We start from the raw sequence: 13,862 nt of genomic DNA, 5'->3' as shown, positions 1-13,862 counted from the left end.
AGAGAAACGGGTGGGGCCACCACTTTCTGGCCAGGTAGATCGAGCCTTTGCAGCTTTAAGGTTTGGCTGACATCTTGTCTGCAAACATTTGACTATCCCTGATTTGGTGCCATTAAAGGAAGACAACAGAGCTTCTTACAACTGCACTTCAAACTTTAATAGCACTACAAGTTAGACAGTGGATGATTGTGTCCACTTAAAAGGTGCCAAATGATTGCTAACTGTGTTTATGTCTTATTTCTAGATATGCAAGCAAAGATAAACACAATTGAAATGCATTCTTTGGGTTGGGAGCTGATCACCGGCTAGAATTTATAAAACCTTTGCATGCCCTAAACAGCATTTATTTCATAATTGTCCAAGTACATAGCTGGTGGTCCTTTTTCCCTAAATTATCAAATACCAAACATTACTGGAGGCAGAAAAGCAGAATGCAAGGGGCAATCACAAGAATGGTAAACCCATTCTCAGGCAGACAGTGAGAAAGTAAGTGCTGCCTCTCGGGTATTCAAGCAGTGAACCATGTATGTGAAAAGAATTTAGCCCAGCCAGGCCTCACCAGGCTCTCCAGGGAACGTAGCGTTCTCACAGCAGCAAAGAAGGAAACACAAGAGTGACGTGGCCTTTTCTGCCAGGAGCATCTACAGTAAATTGTTCAGGTAATTTATGTCACTAAAGTATACAGTTTGTCATCTTCCAGACAGTAAAACAACACACACACACATATTCTTTTAAAAAGAAAGGAAAATATAAAGGAGTCAAAATAGAGCAAATAATAATGCTCTTTGCAATATGACTCTAAATGCATAATGTTGCCTCTATGATATTTTAAAAATGAAATGAAATATTCCCAGTATAATATATTTGTGCCCATTCTGCAGATATTAAAAAAGAAAAATATTTTCTTGTCACTGAAATATTTTAGTGCATTTTTAATTTGGGTATGTAATTTCATTTTGGAGGGCAACGCCATAATAAATGGAGCACATAAATATAATATAATAAAATTCAGAGTTGTTGCTTTTTCATGATTACATTATAGCCAGGCACCTGCTTTTGTGTAGAAAGCTACTTTGATCAATTGCACTGATTAAATGGTAGTTACACAAGTTCACAATAGGTTACAAATCTTGATGCACATAGAGACTTAGAGAAATATTAATCGTTTCAGACATACTTTGCTTCTGTAAGTCAATCTTAGATCCCAGCTGGTGAAAAAAGAAAGAAAGAAGGGAAAACTGTTACAGTTCAAACAATATTGTGGGAATTGGCAAAAATGCAGCAAATGCCAAAGGAAATCCTGTAAAGGCTCTTGAGTCAAAGGCTGCATAACTGAAGTTGGAACTGGCCCCAAGAAATGTTGCACAACCACATTAAAAAGTGGACAAAGGGACAGGCATGATGGCTCACACCTGTAATCCCAGCACTTTGAGAGGCCAAGGCAGGTAGATCACATGAGGCCAGGAGTTTGAGACCAGCCTGGGGAACATGGTAAAACCCTGTCTCTGCTAAAAATACAAAAAATTAGCCAGGCATGTGGCACACCTGTAATCCCAGCTACTCAGGAGGATGAGGCAGGAGAATCGCTTCAAACCAGGAAGCAGAGGTTACAGTGAGCCGAGATCGCATCACTGCACTCCAACCTGGGTGTCAGAGCAAGACCAAAAAAAAAAAAAAACAAAAACAAACATAAAAGTGGACAAAGAATGTGAACAGACACTTTTCAAAAGAAGACATACATGCAGCCAACAAGCATATGGAAAAATGTTCAATATCACTAATAATTAGAAAAATCCAAATCAAAAACCACAATGAAATACCATGTAACACCAATCAGAACGGCTATTACTAAAAAGTCAAAAAATAACAGATGCCAGCAAGGTTGCAGAGAAAAGGGAACCCTTATACACTGCTGGTGGTAGTTTAAATTAGTTCAATGTTGTGGGAAACAGTGTGGCAATTCCTCAAAAAACAAAAAACAAAACTACCATTTAACCCAGCAATCCCATTACTGGGTATATACCCAAAGGAATATAAGTCATTCTACCATAAAGACACATGCATGCATATGTTCATCACAGTACTATTTACAAGAGCTAAGACATGGACTCAACCTAAATGCCCATCAACGGCAGGCTGGATAACAAAAATATGGTACATATACACCATGGAATACTATGCAGCCACAAAAAGAGTGAAATCATGTCCTTTGCCAGAACATGGATGAAGCTGGAGGCCATTATCCTTAGCAATCTAACACAGGAACTGAAAACCCAATACTGAATATTCTCACTTACAAGTGGGAGCTAAATAATGAGAACATATGGTGCTATGGTTTGGATTTGTATCCCCACCCAAATCTAATGTTGAATTTTAATCCCCAGTATTGGAGGAGGGGCCTGATGAGAGGTGATTGAATTGTGGGGGTGATTTCGCCCTTGCTGTTCTCATGATAGTGAGTGAGTTCTCACAAGATCTGGTCATTTAAAAGTGTGTAGCACTTCCTCCTTCACTCTCTTCCTCCTGCTCCAGCCATGTAGGACATGGTAGCTTCCCTTTCACCCTTCACCATCCACCATGATTGTAAGTTTCCTGAGGCCTCTGTAGCCAAGCCTCCTGTACAGTCTGCAGAAATATGAGCCAATTAAACCTTTTTTCTTTGTAAATTGCCCAGTCTCATGTAGTTCTTTATAGCAATGAGAGAATGGACTAATACAGAAAAATGGTACTGGGAGTGTGATATTGCCATAAAGATATCTGAAAATGTAGAAACAGCTTTGAAACTGGGTAGTGAGCAGAGGTTGGAACAGTTTGAAAGGCTCAGAAAAAGACAAGAAGATGAGGGAAAGTTTGGAACTCCTAGAGACTTGTTAAATTATTGTGACCAAAATGCTGATAGTGATATGAACAGTGAAGTCTAGGCTGAAGTGGTCTCAGATGGAGATGAGGATCTTATTGAGAACTGGAGTAAAGGTCACTCTTGCTATGCTTTAGCAGAGACTAGAGGCATTGTGCCCCTGCTGTAGAGATCTGTGGAACTTTGAACTTGAGAATGACTATTTAGGGTATCTGTTAGAAGAAATTTCTAAGTAGCAAAGCATTCAAGATGTGGCCTTCAAGATGTGGCCTGGCTGCTTCTAACAGCATATGCTTATATTTGTGAGCAAAAAAGAGATGATCTGAAACTGGAACTTACATTTAAAAGGGAAGCAGAGCATAAAAGTTTGGTAAATTTGCAGCCCAGCCATGTGGTAGAAAAGAAAAACCTATTTTCTGGGGAGGAATTCAAGCCAGCTGCAGAAATTTGCATAGCTAAAGAGAAGCCAAATGTTAATAGCCAAGACAATGGGGGAAATGCCTTGAAGGCATTTCCCAAACCTTCACAGCAGACCCTCCCATCACAGGTCTGGAGGCCTGGGAGGGAAGAATGGTTTTGCAGGCTGGGCCCAGGGCCCTAATGCCCTGCATTACCTCAGAACACTGCTCCCTGTGTCCCAGCCACTCCAGCTCCAGCCATGGCTAAAAGAGCCCCAGATATGTCTCAGGCTGCTGCTCCAGAAGATGTAAGCCATAAGCCTTGGCAGCTTCCACATGGTGTTAAGCCTGCATGTGTGGAGAGGACAAGTGTTGAGTCTTGGTAGCCTCTGCCTAGATTTCAAAGGATGTATGGAAATGCCTGGATGTCCAGGCAGACGTCTGCTGCAGGGGCAGAGCCCTCATGGAGAACCTCTACTAGGGCAGTGTGGAGGGGAAATATGGGGTTGGAGCTCCCACACAGAGTGCTCACTGGGGCCCTGCCTAGTGGAGCTGTGAGAAGAGAGTCACCAACCTCCAGACCCTGGAATGGTAGATCCATCAACAGCTTGCACCATGTACTTGGAAAAGCCACAGGCACACAACACCAGCCCATGAAAGCAGCCAAGGGGGCTGTACCCTACAGAGCCACAGGGGCAGAGATGCCTAAGGCCTTGGGAGCCCACTCCTTGCATCAGAATTGCCTGGATGTGAGTCATGGAGTAAAAGGAGATTATTTTGGAGCTTTAAGGTTTAATGACTGTCCTGCTGAATTTCAGACCTGCATAGGGCCTGCAGCCCCTTTGTTTTGCCTGATTTCTCCCTCTTGGAATTGGTATATTTACCCAATGCTTGTACCATCATTGTATCTTGGAAGTAACTAATCTTCTTTTGATTTTACAGGCTCATAATCAGAAGGAACTTGCCTCGTTTCAGGTGAGACTTTGGACTATGGACTTTTGAGTTAATGCTAGAATGAGTTAAGACTTCGGGGACTGTTGAGAAGGAATAATTGTATTTTACAATGTGAGAACAGGAGATTTGGGAGGGGCAGAGGCAGAATGATATGGTTTGGATTTTTGTCTCTACCCAAATCTCATGTTAAAGTGTACTCCCCATTGTTGGAGGAAGGGCCTGGTGGGAGGTAACTGAATCATGGGGGTGGATTTCCTCCTTGTGGTTTTCATGATAGTGAGTGAGTTCTCACGAGATCTGGTTGTTTAAAAGTCTATAGGACCTCCCTCTTCATTCTCTTCCTCCTGCTCCAACCATGTAAGATGTGCCTGCTTCCCCTTCACCTTCCACCATGATTGTAAGTTTCCTGAGACCTCCGCAGCCATGCTTCCTGTTCAGCCTGCAGAACCGTGAGCCAACTAAACCTCTTTTCTTTATAAATTACCCAGTCTCAGGTACTTTTTTTATAGCAATGTAAGAATGAACTAATACACATGGACAGAACGAGGTGAACAACAGACACTGGCACCTGCTTGTGGGAGGAGGGTAAAGAGAAGGAGAGGTTCAGGGGAAAAAATAAACTGCTAAGTACTATGCTTAGTACCCAGGTGATCAAATAATCTGTATACCAGATCTCCAAGTTACAAATTTACCCATATAACAAACCTGTACATGTACCCCTGAACCTAAAATAAAAGTTAAAATATTAATTTTTAAAATAGAAATGTTGTGAATGAGGCAAAGCGTGTCTAGATTGCCTCCCTTCTTTCAGCAAGCATCATTTCCAGGATCTCCATGCAACTTCAGATTGTCTCTGTCTTAGCCATGTGCATCCTATCAAATTCTGGTGATTATAGCATGAAATTGGGGCACTCCCCCCCAATGTTGTAGGAGGGGCTAGCTATAGTCCTTCTGCTGGGGAGTAAGAAACATGATCTTGATCCATATGGGTGACTTACTTATGATTTCTGGAAACATTGGTTTCCATGGCAAGAAAATAAATTTGAGGTTCATTTTCAGAGTGGCTACTTTCAATGTTCTTATATGGTATATACATGTGGTAATGACCAGAAACGATAAAAGTGTAATTACACATGACTTCATAACTATCAGATACAAGTATAGCTTTCTCAGAACAAAATATAGAAATGGCATTTTAGGAGGTGACGTGGGAAAGCAGAGAGCTGACATAAGGAAGAACAATGGCCATGGGTGGATTGGGAGTATGGAGAGTGAAACTAAATTTCAAAGATCTTTTTAAAAAGAATGAAGGAAATGTGATCAGTAGACTGTTCAGAGGATCAGTAGTGGAGGAGAATGAAAAGACAAATCACTAGGCCCTCTTGCCAATCAGGATCATATATAGTCTCTGCAACATCAAGGGATCGCTGAGAAAGAAAAAAACATGCCCCGTGTCCATTCATGTAAACACTTTCTCTATTACTCTTGGTTTGCAGGGATCTGTCTTTGTTTCTTGCTTCTGTAGAAAGAGTATTTAAGTTAAGGTAGGGAGGAATGTACCCTCTAAGCTTCAAGCTACAATAGCAGTATTTTCTCACTTTGGTATTTTTTACTTCTCTTGCATTGTCTTGGCATTTATTACAGGGTAGGTAGACTGTGTAGGAGTGCATCCTTTCTTAAGGCTGAGAATCCCTCAGCAAACAGAGGTTGGGGAGTGGACGTAGGCTAAGGGCAAATCTATTGTTCGTTGGGAACTTAGTGTACACTAAGTAAAAGCTTACTAAGATTACCATTACAACTGAAAATAAAACACTCATAAAAGTAAAAATAAGTGACCAAACCCACTTTACGGTCACTGCTGTATGAGCCTTTCACTGAGAATAACACTGGGCAGGTTTCAACGCTTGCCCATAAAGTTAAGGTGGGGAGGAATTTTCTAGCTTACACTTCATCAGAAGGGCTCAGTAGTGTATTATAAGTAATTCAGAGATATGCAAAGACCCATGCAGAATGCAGAGTAGCTCCTGACCTCATTCTATGTCTAGATGTTCATGAGTTCTAACTCCACCTCTTACTGCTACAGACACTACTGTTCCAACTCCCCCATCCCAGCCTACACTCAAAGCCTGCCTTGTCCACAGCCACATAGTCTTTCATTGACTCATTTAACAAATATTTATTATGCCTCTGGTATGAGCAAGGCACTCTGATATGCTTTGAGGGTATAAAGATGAAAAGACTCTGAATCAAGTGTAGGAGGGACATGTAAACCAATAATTAGAGTGCAGCATGATAACAGACTATGAGGGGGGGATGCCCAAGGAGACCACACAGGTGGGGGTACCCAACTCAGCCTGAGGTGGCAGGGGAGCTGGGGAATTGCATTCCAGGCAGAGAGAGAGCACTAGAGGCAAAAACAAGCTGGGCTGGGTGTGGTGGCTCATGCCCACCTCATCCCCAGCTTGTTGGGGAGCTGGGCCAGGCTGATTGCCTGAGCCCAGGAGTTCTAGACCAGCCTGGGCAACACAGTGAGACATCATCTCTACCAAAAAAAAAAAAAAATTAGCTGAGCTTGGTGTCTCACGTCTGTAGTCCAAACTACTCAGGAGGCTAAGGCAGGAGGATGGCTTGAGCCCATGGAGGCAAAGTTTGCAGTGAGCTTAGATTGCACCACTGCACTCCAGGCTGGGTAACAAAGTGAAACCCTACCAAAAAAAAAAAAAAAAGAAAAGAAAAGAAAGAGAGAAAGAGAGGAAGAAAGAATAGAGAAAGAGAGAAAGAAAGAACAGAGAAAGAAAGAAAGAAAGAAAGAAAGAAGGAAAGAAAGAAAGAAAGAAAGAAAGAAAGAAAGAAAGAAAGAAAAGAAGAAAGAAAGAAAACACAAGCAGATAGGAGTGAACATCATTTCTTGAGATCAAGCACAGTTATATGCAGAAGAGCAACAGGAGAAAATGTCATCTAGCTGAGAGGGTCTTAAAGACCCTGTGCCTCTGAATGTTTCCTCATTGACTAGATGCTTAAAACAGTCCCATCTCTGATGTCCTTGAGTTAAGGAACAGTCTCTCTCTCTCTCTCTTTTTTTTGAGTTGGAGTCTCGCTCTGTTGCCCAGGCTGGAATACAGTGATCTTGGCTCACTGCAACCTCTGCCTCCTGGGTTCAAGCAATTCTCCTGCCTCAGCCTCTGGTGTAGCTGGTATTACAGGCATGCACCATCACACCTGGCTAATTTTTGTATTTTTAGTAAAGACAGGGTTTTACCATGTTGGCCAGGCTGGTCTTGAACTCCTGATCTCAAATGATCCTCCTGCCTTGGCCTCCCAAAGTGCTAGGACTACAGGCATGGGCCACTGCGCCTGGCCCAGGAACAGTCTCTTTTAATACTAAAATCTTTATTTGAAGAGATAAAATATATGAGCTTTATTAGCCACCAGTATTTTAGCTTAAATTAGCAAACCCAGAAAGAATAAAACATTAGACAAGAAAGTGTTGGGGGAGAGAAAAAGAAAGTCAAGAATAGCCCAGGCAAGCCGGGCACGGTGGCTCACACCTGTAATCCCAGCACTTTGGGAGGCCGAGGCGGGCAAATCACGAGGTCAGGAGATCGAGACCATTCTGGCTAACACGGTGAAACCCCATCTCTACTAAAAAATACAAAAAAAATTAGCTGGGCATGGTGGCGGGCACCTGTAGTCCCAGCTACTCGGGAGGCTGAGGCAGGAGAATGGTGGGAACCCGGGAGGTGGAGCTTACAGTGAGCCGATATGGTTCCACTGCATTCCAGCATGGGAGACAGAGCGAGACTCCATCTCAAACAAACAACAACAAAAAAAGAATAGCCCAGGCATAAAAGGTTTACAGTGGGCCAGTTCATTAGGATAGCCAAAAGTGGGGAAGGTGGTCCTAGATCCTTGAAGAAATCCACACCAACAGAGAAAAGGAGAGTACGGTAAGTCCTTCCTTAATGATAGGTTCTCGGAAACTGTGACTAAGTGAAATGACATAGAAGGTACAATGAAACCAATCTGAACTTAGGCTAATTGATATAAAACAGAGTTATGTTTACAACAAAACACTTTTTATATTAAACATGGAAATAAGTGTGGGATACACATACATTTAACTTTGATAAAATTAAGTAAGATATTTATTTACCTGCTTCTTCCAGTTTAGGGTTGCAGGTGGCTGGGGCCTGTCCCAGCAGCTCATGGCAAAAGGCAGGGACCAGCCCCGGATAATGTGCCATCCCATCACAGGGCACACTCACACCTCACACACACGCCCACACTCACTCACACTGGGGCAGTGTGGACGTGCCAATTCACCTAACAGGCACAGATTTGGGAAGTGGGAGGAAACCCACACAGATGCGGGGAGAGCTTGCAAACTCACACAGATAGTGGCCTTGGCCGGGAATCAATTTTTTTTCCTCATCAATGTTGTAACATTATTTGAAGACCTGCTGTATAATAAGAGAAAGCAAATGGCACTTTAACAACAAACTATGCTGTGATTGTCAACTGTTTAGGGAGAGGTCATGGCACCAGAATGCCCTCGTCATACCCACGGAGCTGTTGAAGGGAAAGCACTCTTCTCAAAGAAAGGTCTCATCCATGTTGTTCTAGAAGGTCTCACCCATTTTATAATGCTTGAACACAGGCTCAGAGTCATCGTCCATTCCTTCCTCCATCCCTCTCCCAGGCAAGCGGTCTGAAAGCAGTGCTTCTGAAATTTAAGGGGCATATGGATCCCTTGGGGATCTTGTCCAAGCACAGATTTTTATTCAGTAGATCTGGGTTGGGGCCTGAGAATTCGCATTTCTCACAATCTCCTGAGAGATGCTGAGGTTGTTGGCCCAGAGACCACGCTTAGAGTCACTAGGGTCTAGAAGGCCGTCTTCCCTGGCGTGTCTCACAGCAGTCTTCTTGTCTCCATCCCTCTGCTACTGCCTAGTTCAGGTCCTCTATGACTGTCCTCTGGAGAATTGTTTCTAGGCTCAATCTATTTTCTATGCAGTCTCTGGGCAATATTTCAAAAAGTGAATGCGACGTGTTACACCCTGCTTAAATCCCTTCCAAAGATCCCATTTGCCAAGGAAGTTATTTTGAAACACAATGTTTTTTTTAAGTTGAACTTGAAAATAATAATAATAATAATGATAACAATAATAATAATAGAGAGGGGGATTTCCCAATGTTGTCCAGGCTCGTCTCAAACTCCTGGGCTAAAGCGATCCCACCACTTCAGCCTCCCAAAGTGCTGAGATTACAGGCATGAGACACCATGCCCGGCCAAATTGAACTCTTAATACAGAAGCTTTCCTGGAATCCAGCGTTGAAAATGTATACAAGCAGCCCTGTTCTGGCCGAAGCTGAGGGGAAATGCCTGGGTTCTTTATTAAGTCTTACTTGCTCAGCATGCTCTGTTTCCTGGTACTAGCTTTGAGATACCTCAATATAATACTGGATTCTGGTGACCCCTAGGACCTACCATCCATTCCAGAAGCCATTTCAGGCTGAAGCCATCATATACCTTGAGAGAGGTTACTCTCATTTTCCTCCTCGGTAAGATGAATATAAAACTGCCTCCTTGTAGAGTGGTTTTTGAAGGTTAAATTGGATCATGTGCTCAGCATAATACCTGGGACATAATAGGTGCTCAATCGTTGTTTGTTTCACTTCCCTCATAACATTGACTTAAAACTGCTTTCCAGCTGGGAGTGCTGACTCACTCATGTGATCCCAGCACTTTGGGAAGCTGAGGCCGAAGGATCGCTTGAGTCCAGGAGTTGGAGATCGGCCTGGGCAACATAGTGGAATCCAGTCTCTATACAATAAATTTAAAAATTAGCTGGGCATGGTCCCAGCTACTCTGGAGGCTGAGGCAGGAGGATCACTTGGGCCTAGGAGGTGAAAGCTGCAGGAGCCGTGATGGCACCACTGCACTCCAGTCTGGGTAACAGAGTGAGACCCTGTCTCAAACAACAAAAAAAAACATTTTTTCCCTTGATGAATATAATCATCATGCCCACGTTATTGGAAGGGATATCATACCGGCTTTATTAGTGCGAGTAGATTTAGCTTAGGCTTTTTTCTTGTGGGCAGGCTTTGCTCTGATTGGAGGTGAGGGATTACTGGAAGAGATGAAGAAGCAACCCTGAGCAACAGAGAGAGGGGATGGAGAGGTGGCCAGGAGGGTAGACGGATGGACAAGACCATGGGGCCGAGTCTATTGAAAGGTGCACCAGTTTCACAATAATGCTTACCACCAGCCTGGTGCCTTTCATATTAATTAACATGCGATGTGTAGAAATTTTGAACAAGTTGAAAATTCCTAGACAGTGATCTTTGCTGTATACCCCAAGTGGCATGTGCACTCAAGGGCATCAAGCTTCCTAGGAAAGAGTTCAATCCTGCTCACCTCACTCAGGCTGTTTCTGATGGCAACAGTTAAGGATGAAGCATGTCCCGTAGACCTCTAGAGAGGTGCCATGGGCCTGGTGACTGTCCCCTGTGCTGAAATACTCGCTGCTCAAGGGCAAAGAGCAGGCAGCTGTCTTACTTTAGGCCCTCTTGTCCACATCTCTCCCTACCTTCTATCCCCGACCTCCTGCCTACCTCCCAGAATCCATGTGAAGTGCATCCCAAAAGGACTCTCAATACCCAGTCTCAGCTAACTGACTTGGGACACCTTTCTAGAATTGTTCTTCCCTAATTCTCCACAACAAGCAGGTTACACAACTGGTGGCAAGGTGTCCCCGGGCAGTCCAGAGGCGTGGTCCAAAATATACACGAATGGGCTGTTTATTTGCTCTAAACAGGACAGGCTATGTGAAACCTGAACCTTGTCGCCTAAAGGATTTTGGCTGCTTGAGGTTCCTGGTGTTAGATCAGGAGCCAGACTGAGGGAAGGGTGCCCTCCCTGCCCTCCATTGCAGAGGTCTTTCCTCCTCAGGAAATCGCGTCAGTCCCAGTCTGGGGCCACTGTGCAGGTCTTGCATTCCTGGGAGTCTACAGAACAGCCTCAGAAGGTCCTATCAAGCTGCGGTATCTCAAAGCCTCCTGCAATGCTATTAACATAAAACCATAATCTACCCTGCAGAGTTAATAATTAGTTACAATCGGTTATAAGCCAAACACATCCCCAGTTCCAGTTGACAACAGGGAGGCTGTGGAAATGCCAGCTGGCTGGGAGGTTAGCAAAGCAGGTGAATGGCAAATAGGGCAAAGTAAAGCATCCACCCCAATTTGCAGACTGCTGAGGTTGTGCATGCCAGGAGCATTGCATTCATATCACAGACATTCCTGCAGTCTTGCTCTCTGCCCCTGGAAATATGTTAGCCCTACAAATTTGCACACCAGCAAGAACTGTGACTAACCATATATTTTTTACACAACAGGACTCATTGCAACAATCTGCACAGGAATTCCCATAAGAAATAGCTGGCTGTCTCACTTCCCTGGATGCTAATGCATACAGGATTCATTCGTCATATACCCTTGATTTAAGAATATATATACCTTGATTTAAGAATAGTTACTGGACAGCTAACTGATTCATTCCTAATGCAGTTCCGAAGGGCGGGAAGGAAATGGATGTCTTCTTTCAGGTCTCAGGAGAGACCTGTGAGTCTCAACCTCACTGAGCGTCACTCACCTTTAGTGTCCAAAGTGTTTAAAAAGGAGTCGTCTCTAAACACTTTGTTATCCATGGAGGGAAGTTGATACTGTAGAAATGGAAAGGTTTAGAATTGCCTTTGGTTATCCTAAGTAGCTAGCTGGAAAGACCATTTTGGCTACATCACCTCATACAGTGTCATTTACAAACAAATATGTTTTGTTCATTGAAAATAAAATTTCCAAACAACTGCCATGTACCCCGCAATGCACGAACATGTTTTCATTGTAATCATTTTGATATTTGTTTTTCTGAGCAGTATTGCACAAGTTCCTCCTTTATTAACTAAACAGAGAACCAAGTATGTGTAGTCTTTACATGATGACTATTGAAATGGTTATTTCACTGGAACAATGAAAACTTTTGGTCTACTGGGGAGAAATGTCCCCAGGGCCAAAGGGAGGTACTGAGACCTTTGCCTCTGTCCTCAGCGGCTGCAGGTGCTGTGCCTTCTGAATTCGCCAGCCTGCTCACTGGGAGTGGGTCTTTCCCTCACTTTCAACTGTCACTTCTAATCCTCCTGAATGAGCGGAAAATGGAAAATACCAGGCTTGTTTAAATTATGTTTCACAAAAGTTTTACTCAGCCTTCAAGTAAAGAGTTGAATAACTGAGTACATCACAACGCTGTTTAGTGCATTAATTTAGTAATATTGACTTTATACATTTGGGAATATTCTTATTCTCAGCTCTCTTTGGTGCAGTTGAGGTTGCCAGACAAACCACCTCAGGATGGGTGTGAGGCTACTGTGCATTGCAGCTGGTTAATAGGCAGAACCTATTATTTTACAAGGCTGCATGGAAGTCATTAGGAGTGGTGAGAAGTTTAAGAGTCCCAGCTATAATTAGGAAGATAAGGACTCAGATATTCAGCTGACACTTGAAGAACCTGAGGTCCACATGCAGAGCCTCCAGCTTCCCCATTGCTGGAGGAGGAGTGGAGAAGGAGGTGGCACCCAGGGATGTCCAGCCCCAGACTTGGGGCCATCTGCACTGTGGAGTGGGGACGGGGATGGTAGAAATTGCCATGCACTTCCTTAGGTCAAAAAAAAAAAAGAGAGGAAAACAAAATACAAAGCTTGTCACTCCTATATTTAAAAAAAGGAAAAAAAAACCACACAAAAAAAACCCAGGACTTTTTATTTTAGGATAAAGTCCAAACTCCTCAACATGTAATATAATTCCTGGTCTAGCCCATTTCTAAGCCTCTCTTTTCACCACTTCCCCAAATAAAACAATGCCACTCCCTCTTCCTAGAATGCTCTCCTTCCCCATCAACTGCCTCTCCCCAGTATCTCAGGTACCCCTCCCACACTCCGCAGTGCGTGATGTGTCCCTCCTCCAAGGTCACAGGCTCACTGGACCTGGGAGAGACAATTTGCATCCTGTCCTGGGATTGTACATGGATTTAGCTGGCCCCTCATTTGACTGTGAGGGTCTGGGGACAGAAATGGCAGGTCGTTCCTCTCAGCCATTCCAGTGCCTGCTACAGAGACGCTTAATGTGGAATAAATGAATGAATGAATGAATGAATGAATGAATGAACATTTTAATTTATGAAAGCAGACTTAGGGAAATGTCTGTGAAGACAAGCAGTCTTCACAGCTTCATCCCAGTGACAGTGGAGGGAGGGGCGGAGGAGAGAGAGGTGCTATGGGCTGCTTGTGTACAGACCACATGTTTAAGCCTCAGGCTTTTTTAGTGCCCGCTGCACTAAAACAGGGCAGATACAGCTTCTCCAGGCCAGCTTCTCCAAGTCTTTCCAGCATCTCTGCCTGTCCCACTCCACTTGCTAAACCTACAATTGGCTTTGCCATCCCCCTTGGCAGGAAGAGTGGGAAAGACTTTAGTTGAGAAACAAGCTGTTAGTGACAGAGACTTTTCTAATGCCGCTGACAGCATCCCTCAAATGACGCATTTCTTCTTCATGCTGAATGCCTCTGTGTTATCTGTAGGGGGATTTTGAGTTGGTGTTTTTG

Source organism: Pongo pygmaeus, chromosome 5, assembly GCF_028885625.2.
Source record: "Pongo pygmaeus isolate AG05252 chromosome 5, NHGRI_mPonPyg2-v2.0_pri, whole genome shotgun sequence".
NCBI classification, from domain to species: domain Eukaryota; kingdom Metazoa; phylum Chordata; class Mammalia; order Primates; family Hominidae; genus Pongo; species Pongo pygmaeus.
Note: the sequence above shows the minus strand (reverse complement) of the source record.